Source organism: Dendrobates tinctorius, unplaced genomic scaffold (genome assembly GCF_039654945.1).
Source record: "Dendrobates tinctorius isolate UK_male_01 unplaced genomic scaffold, ASM3965494v1 ptg000237l, whole genome shotgun sequence".
NCBI lineage: Eukaryota > Metazoa > Chordata > Amphibia > Anura > Dendrobatidae > Dendrobates > Dendrobates tinctorius.
Genome location: NW_027361904.1, coordinates 5,108,912 through 5,128,592, shown reverse-complemented (window position 1 = coordinate 5,128,592; position 19,681 = coordinate 5,108,912).

Sequence of the window (19,681 nt, the reverse complement as noted above, 5' to 3'; positions counted from 1 at the left end):
ATGTTCCCATGTTACAAAGCCTTTCGAGCCAGCGTCCTTCATCCAGAAGTGAGGAAAAGCAGAGTGAACCTCCTGAGAAACGGGGTGGTAATGTAAGAGGTATTACAGCACAGAAGACCCCGGTACAATGATATAGTGTTTAGACACAGAGATGTAGCAGTGCTGAAGGGGTTGCAGGAAGGATTCAAAGAACACGACAGAGTGCAGTTTCCTTTACCTTTTACTGAAGGTACAGTCCAGGATTCAGATCACAGATGGTGCAGGAGTTGGTCGGCCTGGAAGCAACTTAGGAATCTCTCTATGCAGATGGGTTGTGTAGTCTCCTTTCTAGCGCTAATCTGAAGTACTTGTAGTTCTGAATTACACTCAAGTTCCTCTTGCTAGCTCTCTCTTAGAACTCCACTCGCATGGCAGGCAACTGTAGCCTCATCTCTCTGGCTCACGCATGTTGCTGCTGTGACTTCAAGTCTTAGGTGGGAACAGAGCATTTACAGCCTCTTGTTCCTCCAGTTTCTGCTGTGGGACCTTTATTATCCACACAACTTCGGACGCCGATGTCCGGTCAATGCGTTTCAGCTAGGGGTGAGCTTAACTCCAGCTCAGTCCTCCCCAGCTCATCTTCCCATGTCTACACTCTTGCCTCTCTCTGCACAAACTCCTAACTTCCCTTTCCTGGCCACAGAGAGCAGCTCCTCAGCAGTTTAGTTCAGAGCTCCCTCTGCTGGCCTGGAGTAGGAACTGTGCTGTGTGCTGGATTTACCTGACCGAGAGACCCTTTCATTGCTTCCAAGCATGACATCACACTCCCTAGGTGTGGCGACCGTACCCCTGGGGGCACCACATATCCCCTTCCTTCACCTTCATTCACTGCCACCAGCTCCAATTACTCTATTAATATTTTCAAATTAATAAAGGGGGTACGAAGCCAATCCAAATTAGTAGTGTAGTTAACTTCAGGCACATGTTCATTTGTTATAGAGCATGGCGATGACGAAACTAATAATTTTATATTTTACTCCAAAAAGGTAGGCAGTGTTTACAGAAGGAATCACTATTGTGATGACCATGTAGTAAACACAGGGCACCACTGAATCGTATATAAAATAAAAATAAATATTCTTTATTCACAATAATTAAAAACACATAAAGACAAGGTGCTGAATAAATAAAGAGGGACACACTAGCCATGGAATCACCACAAAACAATGCTGCCTAACCGCATATAACAGATATCACAATTTGATTAAATCCATAAGGGACCACAATGTCCTGACATAAATTAGTCACGAGCCAAAAAGAGGTATACATTTGAAAAGGACAGCGCATCCACTTATCACCAATTATAAGCTGGCCTGTGCCAATACAATACTGTGAATGGGTCTTAATGAAAAAATGTGTCTGTGTACATACCAGCGGTAGATGGGTGGTGATCCCTGGACATCCCTCTGCCCCGACGCGCGTTTTGCACAGCTTCTTTGGAGTGGCCTGGAACTCCTGGCTGGAGGCAGCAAGAAGTGACATCAAGGTCCCCTCCTCACTGGGACCCTCTGGCACCTGCTCTGGGTCCACCTCTGGATCAGTCACTCCTGTGGCGGAGGAGGGTCCAGAAGGCAGGGCGCTACCTGCGTTCCGGGCACTCTGACTGTGGGTGACAGCGGCTACGTAGGCTGTCTCCCCGGAGATTTCTATAGACCCATCAGCCGACGCTGCTATGGGCTCTACCTCCCTATCCACCCCCAACACTTCAGGAGCAGTGCTACTCATGGGCCAGTTACCTTCCTCGGTGGCACTGGCCAGTTGCATGGCATCACCTTCCTCACAGTTCCCATGCACCTCCCCATTTCCTTTAGCACCATCGTTTTCTCCTGTTAGGGAGTTCCTCAGCTGTCTCACTCCGCAGAGCGACGTGGCTGAGCACTCCTGCACCCGTGGACACATCTACCATTTCAGAAACATGGTTATCAGGTTCAGTTGGCACATTTACATCATTATCAGTATCATGCCTAGGGAAAAAAATGGTTATCAGATGCATCATTACTTGATAAAGCATTGTCGGGTAACACATTCTGTTTCCCATCATCAATATCATCAGGGATAGCATTACCCGTATTATCAGGTCGGGGAGGGGTGTCAGGGACATAGTATGCAACCATCCTCCCCAAATCAGTCCCCATCAAAACATCAGTGGGCAGGTTTTCGGAAACCCTCACTTCCCTCACCCCGCTCTCGGCATCAATGAAAACCTGGGCCTTTGGCAAGGGGCAGCAGACGCCCCCAATCCCATTGACAGTTAGGGTTTTCCCATCAATCACCTCTTCAGGGGCCGCTAGTCTGGGTCAGATGAGGGTTCGTTCCGCCCCAGTGTCCTTGAGGCCTCTAGCGAGATGGGCCCCCACACGGACGTGCTGCACGTTGTCATCAACCCTCCCAACCACACCACCCACCAAAAGAACGGCTGCATTAGGCCCTGAGGCCTTGGCTGGGGGGGTTCTTCTGCTTCTCTGGACAGGTGGCACTGATATGACTGTTTATACTATAATACAGCCCCTGTGTACAAGAATATAACTACTATAATACTGCTCCTACAGTTGGGCTCAAAAGTTTCTTGGCCTTTTTTCAGAGAATATGAATGATAACACCAAAACTTTCTCTCCACTCATGGTTAGTGGTTGGGTGAAGCCATTTATTGTCAAACTGCTGTGTTTTCTCTTTTTAAATCATAATGATAACCCAAAACATCCAAATGACCCTGATCAAAAGTTCACATACCCTGGTGATTTTGGCCTGATAACATTCACAGAAGTTGGCACAAATGGGCAGGGGCTGGCTGGCACTTTTGAGTTGCGGTGGCCCTATTTTTCCCTGCTTATCTGTCCATTCAAATAAAGCAGCATAGATAACAGGCTTTAAAAATAGGCTGGTATGTAGATATGGGAACAGATCGGAGCTAGCTGCATAGATATGGGAGCAGAACCAAGCTTACTCCAGAGATATTGGAGCAAAACGGAGCTTACTCCAGAGATATTGGAGCAAAACAGAGCTTACTCCAGAGATATGGGAGCAGTACGGAGCTTACTCCAGAGATATGGGAGCAGAACAGAGCTTACTCCAGAGATTTGGGAGCAGTACGGAGCTTACTCCAGAGATATCGGAGCAAAACGGAGCTTACTACAGAGATATGGGAGCAGTACAGAGCTTACTCCAGAGATTTGGGAGCAGTACGGAGCTTACTCCAGAGATATGGGAGCAGAACAGAGCTTACTACAGAGATATGGGAGCAGAAGAGAGCTTACTCCAAAAATATATGGATCAGAACGGAGAATACTCCAGAGATATGGGAGCAGAATGGAGCTTACTACAGAGATATGGGAGCAGAACGGAGCTTACTACAGAGATATGGGTGAAAAACCGATCTTACTACAGCGGTATGGGAGCAGAACCAAGCTTACTACAAAGATAAGGTAGCAGAACTGAACTTACTCGAGAGATTTGGAGCAGAACTGAGCTTACTCCAGAAGTATGGGAGCAGAACCGAGCTTACTACAGAGATATGGGATATACCGTATATAGTATATATAATGCGATGGTCCCAGTTCCCACTATAAATATAGTGCCATGACCCCAGTTGCCCATATACAGTATATATATATAATGATGGCCCTTGTTCTCCCCACATATCTAGTATGATGGCCCCAGTTCTCGGCGCGCAAATTTGGGCTCATCTTTCATCGTTTTTAAGAAATCTCAAGATGGAAGAGGCCAGGAGCCATTTGGTGAGCTGCATTTCTTGCTACATGTTCACAGACTTACCAGTGGAAAAGCCAAACTTCACATGCCACAAATGCAAGCTTGTGTCCCTGTTGGAGGAAAAGTTGCAAAATCTCGAAGAGAGGTTAGCTACGTTGAAGATCATTAAGGAAGGTGAAGAGTTCTTGGACAGAGCAGAATTATCTCTTCATGTTACAGAAAGAGAAGAAATTCGAAGTGCACCTGAAGAAACAAAGGAATGGAGACATGTGACCCAGAGAAGCAGGAGGATCAGGAGGCAGTCAGCACCCATACTGCTCAGAAACCAGTACCAGGCTCTCACGCAGGAAAACAATGAAGAAATACATCAGGATAAGACTTTGCCAACAAGCAGCAACCTTGTACGCCTTCAGAGTCCTCCTGGATGGAGAAAGAAAAATGTTGTGAAGAAGAAACGGAGAGTGGTGGTCATGGGGGATTCCCTGTTGAGAGGAACTGAGGCCGCTATCTGCAGACCGGATATAACTTCAAGAGAAATGTGTTGTCTTCCAGGTGCAAAAATTAAAGATGTGTCTGACAGGATATCAGGACTCTTCAGACCTACAGATGACTACCCATTCCTGCTACTACATGTGGGGACAAATGACACTGCAAGAAACGACCTGGAAACCATCTGCAGAGACTTTGAAGACTTAGGTAAGAAAGTGAAAGAACTGGGAGCGCAGGTGGTCTTCTCTTCCATCCTCCCAGTGGATGGCCATGGAACAAGGAGGTGGAATAAGATTCTGCAGGTGAACAACTGGCTACGTCGATGGTGCCGTCAGCAACGATTTGGATTTCTGGATCACAGAGTGAATTACCTTTGCGATGGACTACTTGCTAGAGATGGGGTGCACCTTACGAAGACTGGAAAACATGTATTTGGAAGTCGCCTTGCTACACTTGTAAGGAGAGCTTTAAACTAGAACAACATGGGAAGGGAAGCAAAAGACCAGAAAAAGCCATACACCTGACAAATGCTATTGAGAACTCTGCTATTAGAAGTGGAAAGGAAGAACAAAGACGAAAGAATCTAATTAATAAAAATATTGGAGAAAGAGAAACCAATCACAAACTAAAATGTTTCTATACTAATGCACAAAGCATGGGCAACAAACAAGGAGAATTGGAACTACTAACACAGGAAAAGAAATATGATGTCATTGGAATCACTGAAACTTGGTGGGACAATACACATGATTGGAATACAAGACTAGAAGGATACAATTTATTTGCAAGAAACAGACTTGATAAACGAGGAGGAGGTGTCGCATTGTATGTTAGAAACGCGTATATCTGCACAGAGATTGAAGCTTCAGAGACTGGGAGTTCTGTGGAAACTGTTTGGGTAAGAATACAAGGACAGAACAATGGAAAGGACACCATTGTAGGCATTTACTACAGGCCGCCTGTGCAAGCTGAAGCTATGGATGAACTCTTTATGCATCAAATGGCCAAGTTCTCCAAAAAATATGACATAGTTGTCATGGGAGATTTCAACTATCCAGACATTTGTTGGGAATCTCTCTCAGGCAAAACTAACAGGTCAAGGAAATTCTTATCCTCTCTTGCTGACAACTTTATCTTCCAAAAGGTAGGGGAGAAAACAAGGGGAACTGCTACCTTGGATCTAATCCTTATAAGCAGGGAGGAAATGGTTGAGGAGGTAAAAGTGGCTGGGACCCTAGGAGGTAGCGACCATGCTATTTTAGAATTTTGGATAACTAGAGGCGGAAGACCTGTGAAGACTCAGACGTCAAGGTTAGATTTCAGAAAGGCAGATTTTAAGGGATTCAGAAAGAGAATTGGAGGGATCCAATGGCTGGATATCCTTAAAGACAAAAATGTCCAGGAAGGATGGGAAATCTTGAAAAATGAAATTCTCAAAGCACAGTTGTTAACAATTCCGAAAAGAGGGAAGAATAGGAAGCAGTTAAGGAAACCAGGATGGATGAACACAGAACTTAAGCACATGCTAAAAAGGAAGAAAAAAATGTTTATAAAATGGAAAGAGGGAGGCATATCTAAAGAAGAATATAATGCTGTCTGCAGAACCTGCAGGGCACAAATCAGATTATCTAAAGCTGAAAATGAATTGAGACTTGCAAGAGATGTCAAAAGCAATAATAAAGGATTTTGGGGATATGTCAAAAGTAAAAGAAAAGTCAAAGATGCTATAGGATTTTTACAGGATGAAAATGATGAAATGGTAAGACAGGATGTTGAGAAGGCTGAACTTTTAAATTCCTATTTTGCATCTGTTTTCTCTCAGAAAGGAAATGTAACATCAACTGTTATTCACTGTCCTATTAAGGGAATAGAAGAATCCAGGATATCTATAAACAGAAAGATAGTGAGGAAACACTTAGCTAGCCTAAATGAATTCAAGTCTCCAGGTCCAGATGAATTACACCCCAGAGTACTGAAGGAGATAGCAGAAGAAATTTTTGAACCCCTCTCTATAATCTTTGAAAATTCTTGGAGAACAGGAGAAGTGCCAGAAGACTGGAGAAGAGCAAATGTTGTTCCTATCTTCAAAAAGGGGAAGAAGGTGGACCCAGGTAACTATAGGCCGGTGAGTCTGACTTCTATACCAGGAAAGATCTTTGAACAAATTATTAAACAACATGTATGTCAATACCTGGATAAGAATGAAGTGATTAAACAGAGTCAGCATGGGTTTGTAACTAATAAGTCATGTCAGACTAACTTAATTTCCTTCTATGACGGTATCACTGATTGGGTGGATCAAGGAAATGCTGTAGATATAGTATATCTTGACTTCAGCAAAGCATTTGACAAAGTCTCTCATACAATCCTTATTGAAAAAATGACTAAGTATGGAATGGACAAGGCAACTGTTAGGTGGATTCATAACTGGCTTAGTGATCGGACCCAAAGAGTGGTCGTAAATGGCTGCACATCCAGTTGGAAGAATGTCTCAAGTGGGGTACCACAGGGCTCTGTCCTGGGCCCTGTATTGTTCAACATCTTTATCAACGATTTAGATGAAGGCATTGAGGGTAAACTGATTAAATTTGCTGATGACACAAAGCTAGGAGGGATAGCTAATACTAGAGAAGAGAGAGAGAGGATTCAAAAAGATTTAAATAAACTGGAGAAGTGGGCAGCAACAAACAGAATGGTTTTTAACAGGGAGAAATGCAAAGTACTACATCTGGGCAATAAAAATGGAAAAAGCATATATAGAATGGGAGGAATAGGGCTAAGTGACAGCACATGTGAAAAAGACTTGGGTATACTAATAGATCACAGACTGAATACGAGTCAACAGTGTGATGCAGCAGCAAAAAAGGCAAATGCAATTCTAGGATGTATTAACAGAAGCATACAGTCTAGATCACGTGAAGTCATTATTTCCCTCTACTCCTCTTTGGTCAGACCTCATCTGGAATATTGTGTCCAGTTTTGGGCACCACATTTTAAAAAAGACATCAACAAACTGGAGCAAGTTCAGAAAAGAGCGACCAGAATGGTGACCGGTCTGCAAACCCTGTCTTATGAGGAAAGGTTGCAGGATTTGGGAATGTTTAGTTTGCAAAAGAGAAGACTGAGAGGAGACTTAATAGCTGTCTACAAATATCTAAAGGGCTGTCACATTGTAGAAGGATCAACTTTATTCTCATTTGCACAAGGAAAGACTAGAAGCAATGGGATGAAACTGAATGGGAGGAGACACAGATTAGATATTAGAAAAAACTTTTTGACAGTTAGAGTGATCAATGAGTGGAACAGGCTGCCACGAGAAGTGGTGAGTTCTCCTTCAATGGAAGTCTTCAAACAGAGGCTGGACAGACATCTGACTGGGATGATTTAGCGAATCCTGCTTTGAGCAGGGGGTTGGACCAGATGGCCCAGGAGGTCCCTTCCAACTCTACGATTCTATGATTCTAGTACGATGGCCCCAGTTCTCCCCATATATACAGTACGACGGCCCCAGCTCTCTCTCTCTATATATATATATATATATATATATATATATATATATATAGTATGACGGCCCCAGCTCTCCCCATATATATAGTAGGACGGCACCAGTTCTCCATATTAAAAATAAAGAAGTTTATACTCACCTCGTCCTGATTCCTGGCACTGTAGCCTCCATTTTCTCTTCCGGTTCACAGAGCGGCATGAGACAATAATGTAATCATGCTGCCTGCGTGAGCACACTGAAGTCTCAGGAAGCTGCGGTCTGCAGCTTATGACAGACCAGGGCTTCCACTAGGAATTTCGGGGTCCCATACTGGCAAAATTTTTGGGTTCCCTTGAGATTTCGCCCAGGTTCCACACCAGCTCCGCCTCCACCGTCCACTCTTGGAAAAACTCAACTTCACCACTATATCCTCACCGATCAGATATTAACAGTTGCCATCAAACACCAGATCACATTCATAACCAGCAGCTTCTGTTCTGTTCCCTGAGGAGGGAGTGAAAAGTGTCAAAAAGTTTCTTGGGGTTGTTGGCTAGTGAGGAGATCATGGTGGTGAAGTAGGTCTGTTTTGCAAGGCGATGGGCAGTTATAGGTTCTTAACATAAATCTGAAGTGGATGAAGTCTTCTGGTGTGCGGGTTTTTGGCCATAGGCGTTCAGCACTCCCAGAGCATCATTGGAGAAGTTGAGTTTGCGATGTGAGCCACGGCTGTTTAACTCTGTGCTTGGAGGTTCTGAGAGTGAGGGGAGCTACTTGGTCAAGGCTGCTTCTAAGAGTGTCATTGTAGTGATGAACAGCCAGATCAGGACAGGAAAAAGAGGAGATTGGGGACAGTGATGAGTGTAGGGAGTCTGAAAGTGTCTGAGGGTTAATGGCTTGTAGATTTCTGAATGTGTGGCAGGTAGGAGTGGGCTGGGGTGGGCGAGGATTTGTGAGCGTGAAGGAGAGAATGTTGTGGTCAGAGAGTGGAAGCGGTGAGTTATTTAGGTGGGACATTGAGCAGAGCCGGACAAAGACCAGATCAAGGGTGTTACCATATTTGTGCGTCTCAGAGGTTGAAAGCTGCGAGAGACCTAGAGAGGTGGTTAGTGATAGAAGCTGGGATGCAGATTTGGAAGTAGGGCTGGTAATGGGGATGTTGAAGTCTCCCAGGATAAGAGTTGGAAGTTCTGAGGACATGAAGTGCGGCAGCCAGGCTGAAAAGTGGTCAAGGAAGTGGGTGGCTGAGCCTGGCGGCCGGTATATGACTAATCACTGAGCATCTTTCATTTCACCAGAGCTGTTTAACAGATGAAAGCTGATCTGTGATTGGTTACTATGAGCAACAGTTTTCCTTGTAGACAGTAGTGGTAACTGAGGCCTATTATTCATATATTTTCTATGGTGTTTTCTATCGTCCTTCTGTAAGGCTGGAAATAACACTTTATTACCGTGCCAACACAGACCACCCTCTGACACAGACTGCAGGGGGAGCCCAGAATCAGGAACTTCTCTTTCTCTGGCATGAAACATCCACATTACTTAAACATTCAAACAAATTAAAAAAAGAAACACAAGATGGATTTCTCCAACTCAGGTATCATTTTAATCGGTGTAACGGCGCCAACCTGACAATGTTGGCTCTGATGGGATGATGTGGGATATTAGGGGTAGTAGTCCGGTGGCTCTGGCTGACGGGATGATGTGGGATATTAGGGGTAGTAGTCCGGTGGCTCTGGCTGACGGGATGATGTGGGATATTAGAGTGTGGCTATGCGGCGTGGGGGGGGGGGGGCGCTATACACTTGGCTATATATATATATATATAATCATTATGTGTTTTCACTAACCATAACTAGTTACTATGCCCGGGCAGCGCCGGGATCTTCAGCTAATTAGTATAATACTGCCCCCTATGTACAAGAATATAACTACTATAATACTGCCCCTATGTATAAGAATATAACTACTATAATACTGCTCCTATATACAAGAATATAACTGCTATAATACTGCCCCTATGTACAAGAATATAACTACTATAATACTGCCCCTATGTACAAGAATATAACTACTATAATACTGCGCCTATATACAAGAATATAACTACTATAATACTGCCCCCTATGTACAAGAATATAACTACTATAATACTGCCCCTATGTACAAGAATATAACTACTATAATACTGCCCCCTATGTACAAGAATATAACTACTATGATACTGCCCCCTATGTACAAGAATATAACTACTATGATACTGCCCCCTATGTACAAGAATATAACTACTATAATACTGCCCCTATGTACAAGAATATAACTACTATAATACTGCTCCTATGTACAAGAATATAACTACTATAATACTGCCCCCTATGTACAAGAATATAACTACTATAATACTGCTCCTATGTACAAGAATATAACTACTATAATACTGCCCCCTATGTACAAGAATATAACTACTATAATACTGCCCCCTATGTACAAGAATATAACTACTATGATACTGCCCCCTATGTACAAGAATATAACTACTATGATACTGCCCCCTATGTACAAGAATATAACTACTATAATACTGCCCCTATGTACAAGAATATAACTACTATAATACTGCCCCTATGTACAAGAATATAACTACTATAATACTGCCCCCTATGTACAAGAATATAACTACTATAATACTGCCCCCTATGTACAAGAATATAACTACTATAATACTGCCCCCTATGTACAAGAATATAACTACTATGATACTGCCCCCTATGTACAAGAATATAACTACTATGATACTGCCCCCTATGTACAAGAATATAACTACTATAATACTGCTCCTATGTACAAGAATATAACTACTATAATACTGCCCCTATGTACAAGAATATAACTACTATAATACTGCCCCCTATGTACAAGAATATAACTACTATGATACTGCCGTTATGATGTGTGTGAGTAGCTGTGATTTTGGCATCATTACTGTTGTGCAGTAGTATTTATTCTGGATGCGGTAGATGTCGGATATGCCCGTTCTCACGCTCCATTTCTTGCCCTTATTATCGGACTATCTGACATTACGTCTTCGGTCTTCGGCTTCTGCCCAGCAGGTTAAGATCAGACGACCGGGGCTTTCCATCCGATATTGGCGCAGGTTCTGTGCTGCGTCCGTCATTAACATTCCGTCCTGACCTCTCCGCCGCAGCGACAAGTGGAGGATCGTCAGCGCAGCCAATTATCCGCATCCACTCAGGAAGCCAAGAATAGCTACAAAGAAGCCGCAACTTGTAAGGACTCTAAACAAAGGAGGAATCATTCTTCTCTCCACTCCTTAGAAGAGGCTTTACTGGGAGCTTTCACTTTGTAATTTAATAATTCTGACAGTGAAAAAAGCGGCAAACAGATCTGCTGTCATGCAGCGCCACCTCATGGGCCATCGCGGAAGTGAAGTAACGGGCAACAATGTATCACTGAAACAAGAAGAGACACAGAATCACATCCATCACTGATCTACGCAACTAATCCGGTATATCTTCTGCGGAACAAAACTGATCTGAGGTGTATGATGAGGTTCTGCAGCAGCTGAGGTGTATGAGGTTCTGCAGCGGCTGAGGTGTATGATGAGGTTCTGCAGTAGCTGAGGTTCTGCAGCCGCTGAGGTGTATGAGGAGGTTCTGCAGCAGCTAAGGTGTATGATGGGGTTCTGCAGCAGCTGAGGTGTATGATGAAGTTCTGCAGCAGCTGAGGTTCTGCAGCAGCTGAGGTGTATGATGAGGTTCTGCAGCAGCTGAGGTGTATGATGAGGTTCTGCAGTGGCTGAGGTATATGATGAAGTTCTGCAGCAGCTGAGGTGTATTATGAGGTTCTGCAGCAGCTGAGGTGTATGATGAGGTTCTGCAGCAGCTGAGGTGTATGATGAGATTCTGCAGCGGCTGAGGTATATGATGAAGTTCTGCAGCAGCTGAGGTTCTGCAGCAGCTGAGGTGTATTATGAGGTTCTGCATCGGGTGAGGTGTATGAGGAGGTTCTGCAGCGGCTGAGGTGTATGATGAGGTTATATTATACAGAGGAGATATCGCCGCTCTCCAGATATCAGTTATATTATACAGAGGAGACATCACCAGATATCAGTTATATTATACAGAGGAGACATCACCAGATATCAGTTATATTATACAGAGGAGACATCGCCGCTCCCCAGATATCAGTTATATTATACAGAGGAGACATCGCCGCTCCCCAGATATCAGTTATATTATACAGAGGAGACATCGCCGCTCCCCAGATATCAGTTATACAGAGGAGACATCGCCGCTCCCCAGATATCAGTTATATTATACAGAGGAGACATCGCCGCTCCCCAGATATCAGTTATATTATACAGAGGAGACATCGCCGCTCCCCAGATATCAGTTATATTATACAGAGGAGACATCGCCGCTCCCCAGATATCAGTTATATTATACAGAGGAGACATCGCCGCTCCCCAGATATCAGTTATATTATACAGAGGAGACATCGCCGCTCTCCAGATATCAGTTATATTATACAGAGGAGACATCGCCGCTCCCCAGATATCAGTTATATTATACAGAGGAGACATCGCCGCTCCCCAGATATCAGTTATATTATACAGAGGAGACATCGCCGCTCCCCAGATATCAGTTATATTATACAGAGGAGACATCGCCGCTCCCCAGATATCAGTTATATTATACAGAGGAGACATCGCCGCTCCCCAGATATCAGTTATACAGAGGAGACATCGCCGCTCCCCAGATATCAGTTATATTATACAGAGGAGACATCGCCGCTCCCCAGATATCAGTTATATTATACAGAGGAGACATCGCCGCTCCCCAGATATCAGTTATATTATACAGCAGTGACATCACCGCTCCCCAGATATCAGTTATATTATACAGAGGAGACATCGCCGCTCCCCAGATATCAGTTATATTATACAGAGGAGACATCACCAGATATCAGTTATATTATACAGAGGAGACATCGCCGCTCTCCAGATATCAGTTATATTATACAGAGGAGACATCGCCGCTCCCCAGATATCAGTTATATTATACAGAGGAGACATCGCCGCTCCCCAGATATCAGTTATATTATACAGAGGAGACATCGCCGCTCTCCAGATATCAGTTATATTATACAGAGGAGACATCGCCGCTCCCCAGATATCAGTTATATTATACAGAGGAGACATCGCCGCTCTCCAGATATCAGTTATATTATACAGAGGTGACATCGCCGCTCCCCAGATATCAGTTATATTATACAGAGGAGACATCGCCGCTCCCCAGATATCAGTTATATTATACAGAGGAGACATCACCGCTCCCCAGATATCAGTTATATTATACAGAGGAGACATCACCAGATATCAGTTATATTATACAGAGGAGACATCACCAGATATCAGTTATATTATACAGAGGAGACATCGCCGCTCCCCAGATATCAGTTATATTATACAGAGGAGACATCGCCGCTCCCCAGATATCAGTTATATTATACAGAGGAGACATCACCGCTCCCCAGATATCAGTTATATTATACAGAGGAGACATCACCAGATATCAGTTATATTATACAGAGGAGACATCACCAGATATCAGTTATATTATACAGAGGAGACATCGCCGCTCCCCAGATATCAGTTATATTATACAGAGGAGACATCGCCGCTCCCCAGATATCAGTTATATTATACAGAGGAGACATCGCCGCTCCCCAGATATCAGTTATATTATACAGAGGAGACATCACCGCTCCCCAGATATCAGTTATATTATACAGAGGAGACATCACCAGATATCAGTTATATTATACAGAGGAGACATCACCAGATATCAGTTATATTATACAGAGGAGACATCGCCGCTCCCCAGATATCAGTTATATTATACAGAGGAGACATCGCCGCTCCCCAGATATCAGTTATATTATACAGAGGAGACATCACCGCTCCCCAGATATCAGTTATATTATACAGAGGAGACATCACCAGATATCAGTTATATTATACAGAGGAGACATCACCAGATATCAGTTATATTATACAGAGGAGACATCGCCGCTCCCCAGATATCAGTTATATTATACAGAGGAGACATCGCCGCTCCCCAGATATCAGTTATACAGAGGAGACATCGCCGCTCCCCAGATATCATTTATATTATACAGAGGAGACATCGCCGCTCCCCAGATATCAGTTATATTATACAGAGGAGACATCACCAGATATCAGTTATATTATACAGAGGAGACATCACCAGATATCAGTTATATTATACAGAGGAGACATCGCCGCTCCCCAGATATCAGTTATATTATACAGAGGAGACATCGCCGCTCCCCAGATATCAGTTATATTATACAGAGGAGACATCGCCGCTCCCCAGATATCAGTTATATTATACAGAGGAGACATCGCCGCTCCCCAGATATCAGTTATATTATACAGAGGAGACATCGCCGCTCCCCAGATATCAGTTATATTATACAGAGGAGACATCGCCGCTCTCCAGATATCAGTTATATTATACAGAGGAGACATCACCGCTCCCCAGATATCAGTTATATTATACAGAGGAGACATCGCCGCTCCCCAGATATCAGTTATATTATACAGAGGAGACATCGCCGCTCCCCAGATATCAGTTATATTATACAGAGGTGACATCACCAGATATCAGTTATATTATACAGAGGAGACATCGCCAGATATCAGTTATATTATACAGAGGAGACATCGCCGCTCCCCAGATATCAGTTATATTATACAGAGGAGACATCACCGCTCCCCAGATATCAGTTATATTATACAGAGGAGACATCGCCGCTCCCCAGATATCAGTTATATTATACAGAGGAGACATCGCCGCTCCCCAGATATCAGTTATATTATACAGAGGAGACATCGCCGCTCCCCAGATATCAGTTATATTATACAGAGGAGACATCGCCGCTCCCCTGATATCAGTTATATTATACAGAGGTGACATCGCCGCTCTCCAGATATCAGTTATATTATACAGAGGAGACATCACCGCTCCCCAGATATCAGTTATATTATACAGAGGAGACATCGCCGCTCCCCAGATATCAGTTATATTATACAGAGGTGACATCGCCGCTCTCCAGATATCAGTTATATTATACAGAGGAGACATCGCCGCTCCCCAGATATCAGTTATATTATACAGAGGAGACATCGCCGCTCCCCAGATATCAGTTATATTATACAGAGGAGACATCACCGCTCTCCAGATATCAGTTATATTATACAGAGGAGACATCACCGCTCCCCAGATATCAGTTATACAGAGGAGACATCGCCGCTCCCCAGATATCAGTTATATTATACAGAGGAGACATCGCCGCTCCCCAGATATCAGTTATATTATACAGCAGTGACATCACCGCTCCCCAGATATCAGTTATATTATACAGAGGAGACATCACCAGATATCAGTTATATTATACAGAGGAGACATCGCCGCTCCCCAGATATCAGTTATATTATACAGAGGAGACATCACCAGATATCAGTTATATTATACAGAGGAGACATCGCCGCTCCCCAGATATCAGTTATATTATACAGAGGAGACATCGCCGCTCCCCAGATATCAGTTATATTATACAGAGGAGACATCGCCGCTCCCCAGATATCAGTTATATTATACAGAGGAGACATCGCCGCTCCCCAGATATCAGTTATACAGAGGAGACATCACCGCTCCCCAGATATCAGTTATATTATACAGAGGTGACATCGCCGCTCCCCAGATATCAGTTATATTATACAGAGGAGACATCACCAGATATCAGTTATATTATACAGAGGAGACATCGCCGCTCCCCAGATATCAGTTATATTATACAGAGGAGACATCGCCGCTCCCCAGATATCAGTTATATTATACAGAGGAGACATCGCCGCTCCCCAGATATCAGTTATATTATACAGAGGAGACATCGCCGCTCCCCAGATATCAGTTATATTATACAGAGGAGACATCACCAGATATCAGTTATATTATACAGAGGAGACATCACCAGATATCAGTTATATTATACAGAGGTGACATCGCCGCTCCCCAGATATCAGTTATATTATACAGAGGAGACATCGCCGCTCCCCAGATATCAGTTATATTATACAGAGGAGACATCGCCGCTCCCCAGATATCAGTTATATTATACAGAGGAGACATCGCCGCTCCCCAGATATCAGTTATATTATACAGAGGAGACATCGCCGCTCTCCAGATATCAGTTATATTATACAGAGGAGACATCGCCGCTCCCCAGATATCAGTTATATTATACAGAGGAGACATCGCCGCTCCCCAGATATCAGTTATATTATACAGAGGAGACATCACCAGATATCAGTTATATTATACAGAGGAGACATCGCCAGATATCAGTTATATTATACAGAGGAGACATCGCCGCTCCCCAGATATCAGTTATATTATACAGAGGAGACATCGCCGCTCCCCAGATATCAGTTATATTATACAGAGGAGACATCGCCGCTCTCCAGATATCAGTTATATTATACAGAGGAGACATCGCCGCTCCCCAGATATCAGTTATATTATACAGAGGTGACATCGCCGCTCCCCAGATATCAGTTATATTATACAGAGGAGACATCACCGCTCCCCAGATATCAGTTATATTATACAGAGGAGACATCACCAGATATCAGTTATATTATACAGAGGAGACATCGCCAGATATCAGTTATATTATACAGAGGAGACATCGCCGCTCCCCAGATATCAGTTATATTATACAGAGGAGACATCACCACTCTCCAGATATCAGTTATATTATACAGAGGAGACATCGCCGCTCCCCAGATATCAGTTATATTATACAGAGGAGACATCACCAGATATCAGTTATATTATACAGAGGAGACATCGCCAGATATCAGTTATATTATACAGAGGAGACATCGCCGCTCCCCAGATATCAGTTATATTATACAGAGGAGACATCGCCGCTCCCCAGATATCAGTTATATTATACAGAGGAGACATCACCAGATATCAGTTATATTATACAGAGGAGACATCGCCAGATATCAGTTATATTATACAGAGGAGACATCGCCGCTCCCCAGATATCAGTTATATTATACAGAGGAGACATCGCCGCTCCCCAGATATCAGTTATATTATACAGAGGAGACATCACCACTCTCCAGATATCAGTTATATTATACAGAGGAGACATCACCGCTCCCCAGATATCAGTTATATTATACAGAGGAGACATCACCAGATATCAGTTATATTATACAGAGGAGACATCGCCAGATATCAGTTATATTATACAGAGGAGACATCGCCGCTCCCCAGATATCAGTTATATTATACAGAGGAGACATCACCACTCTCCAGATATCAGTTATATTATACAGAGGAGACATCGCCGCTCCCCAGATATCAGTTATATTATACAGAGGAGACATCACCGCTCCCCAGATATCAGTTATATTATACAGAGGAGACATCACCGCTCCCCAGATATCAGTTATATTATACAGAGGAGACATCGCCGCTCCCCAGATATCAGTTATATTATACAGCGGAGACATCGCCGCTCCCCAGATATCAGTTATATTATACAGAGGTGACATCGCCGCTCCCCAGATATCAGTTATATTATACAGAGGAGACATCGCCGCTCCCCAGATATCAGTTATATTATACAGAGGAGACATCACCGCTCCCCAGATATCAGTTATATTATACAGAGGAGACATCACCGCTCCCCAGATATCAGTTATATTATACAGAGGAGACATCGCCGCTCCCCAGATATCAGTTATATTATACAGAGGAGACATCACCGCTCCCCAGATATCAGTTATATTATACAGAGGAGACATCGCCGCTCTCCAGATATCAGTTATATTATACAGAGGAGACATCGCCGCTCCCCAGATATCAGTTATATTATACAGAGGTGACATCGCCGCTCCCCAGATATCAGTTATATTATACAGAGGAGACATCGCCGCTCCCCAGATATCAGTTATATTATACAGAGGAGACATCGCCGCTCTCCAGATATCAGTTATATTATACAGAGGAGACATCACCGCTCCCCAGATATCAGTTATATTATACAGAGGAGACATCGCCGCTCCCCAGATATCAGTTATATTATACAGAGGAGACATCACCGCTCCCCAGATATCAGTTATATTATACAGAGGAGACATCGCCGCTCCCCAGATATCAGTTATATTATACAGAGGTGACATCGCCGCTCCCCAGATATCAGTTATATTATACAGAGGAGACATCGCCGCTCCCCAGATATCAGTTATATTATACAGAGGAGACATCGCCGCTCCCCAGATATCAGTTATATTATACAGAGGAGACATCGCCGCTCCCCAGATATCAGTTATATTATACAGAGGAGACATCGCCGCTCTCCAGATATCAGTTATATTATACAGAGGAGACATCACCGCTCTCCAGATATCAGTTATATTATACAGAGGAGACATCACCGCTCCCCAGATATCAGTTATATTATACAGAGGAGACATCGCCGCTCCCCAGATATCAGTTATATTATACAGAGGAGACATCACCGCTCTCCAGATATCAGTTATATTATACAGAGGAGACATCACCGCTCCCCAGATATCAGTTATATTATACAGAGGTGACATCGCCGCTCCCCAGATATCAGTTATATTATACAGAGGAGACATCACCGCTCTCCAGATATCAGTTATATTATACATAGGAGACATCACCGCTCTCCAGATATCAGTTATATTATACAGAGGAGACATCACCGCTCTCCAGATATCAGTTATATTATACAGAGGAGACATCGCCGCTCTCCAGATATCAGTTATATTATACAGAGGAGACATCACCGCTCTCCAGATATCAGTTATATTATACAGAGGAGACATCACCGCTCCCCAGATATCAGTTATATTATACAGAGGAGACATCGCCGCTCCCCAGATATCAGTTATATTATACAGAGGAGACATCACCGCTCTCCAGATATCAGTTATATTATACAGAGGAGACATCACCGCTCCCCAGATATCAGTTATATTATACAGAGGAGACATCACCGCTCTCCAGATATCAGTTATATTATACAGAGGAGACATCGCCGCTCCCCAGATATCAGTTATATTATACAGAGGAGACATCGCCGCTCCCCAGATATCAGTTATATTATACAGAGGAGACATCGCCGCTCTCCAGATATCAGTTATATTATACAGAGGAGACATCACCGCTCTCCAGATATCAGTTATATTATACAGAGGAGACATCGCCGCTCTCCAGATATCAGTTATATTATACAGAGGAGACATCGCCGCTCCCCAGATATCAGTTATATTATACAGAGGAGACATCACCGCTCTCCAGATATCAGTTATATTATACAGAGGAGACATCGCCGCTCCCCAGATATCAGTTATATTATACAGAGGTGACATCGCCGCTCCCCAGATATCAGTTATATTATACAGAGGTGACATCGCCGCTCCCCAGATATCAGTTATATTATACAGAGGAGACATCGCCGCTCTCCAGATATCAGTTATATTATACAGAGGTGACATCACCGCTCCCCAGATATCAGTTATATTATACAGAGGAGACATCACCGCTCCCCAGATATCAGTTATATTATACAGAGGAGACATCGCCGCTCCCCAGATATCAGTTATATTATACAGAGGAGACATCGCCGCTCCCCAGATATCAGTTATATTATACAGAGGAGACATCGCCGCTCTCCAGATATCAGTTATATTATACAGAGGTGACATCGCCGCTCTCCAGATATCAGTTATATTATACAGAGGAGACATCGCCGCTCCCCAGATATCAGTTATATTATACAGAGGAGACATCGCCGCTCCCCAGATAT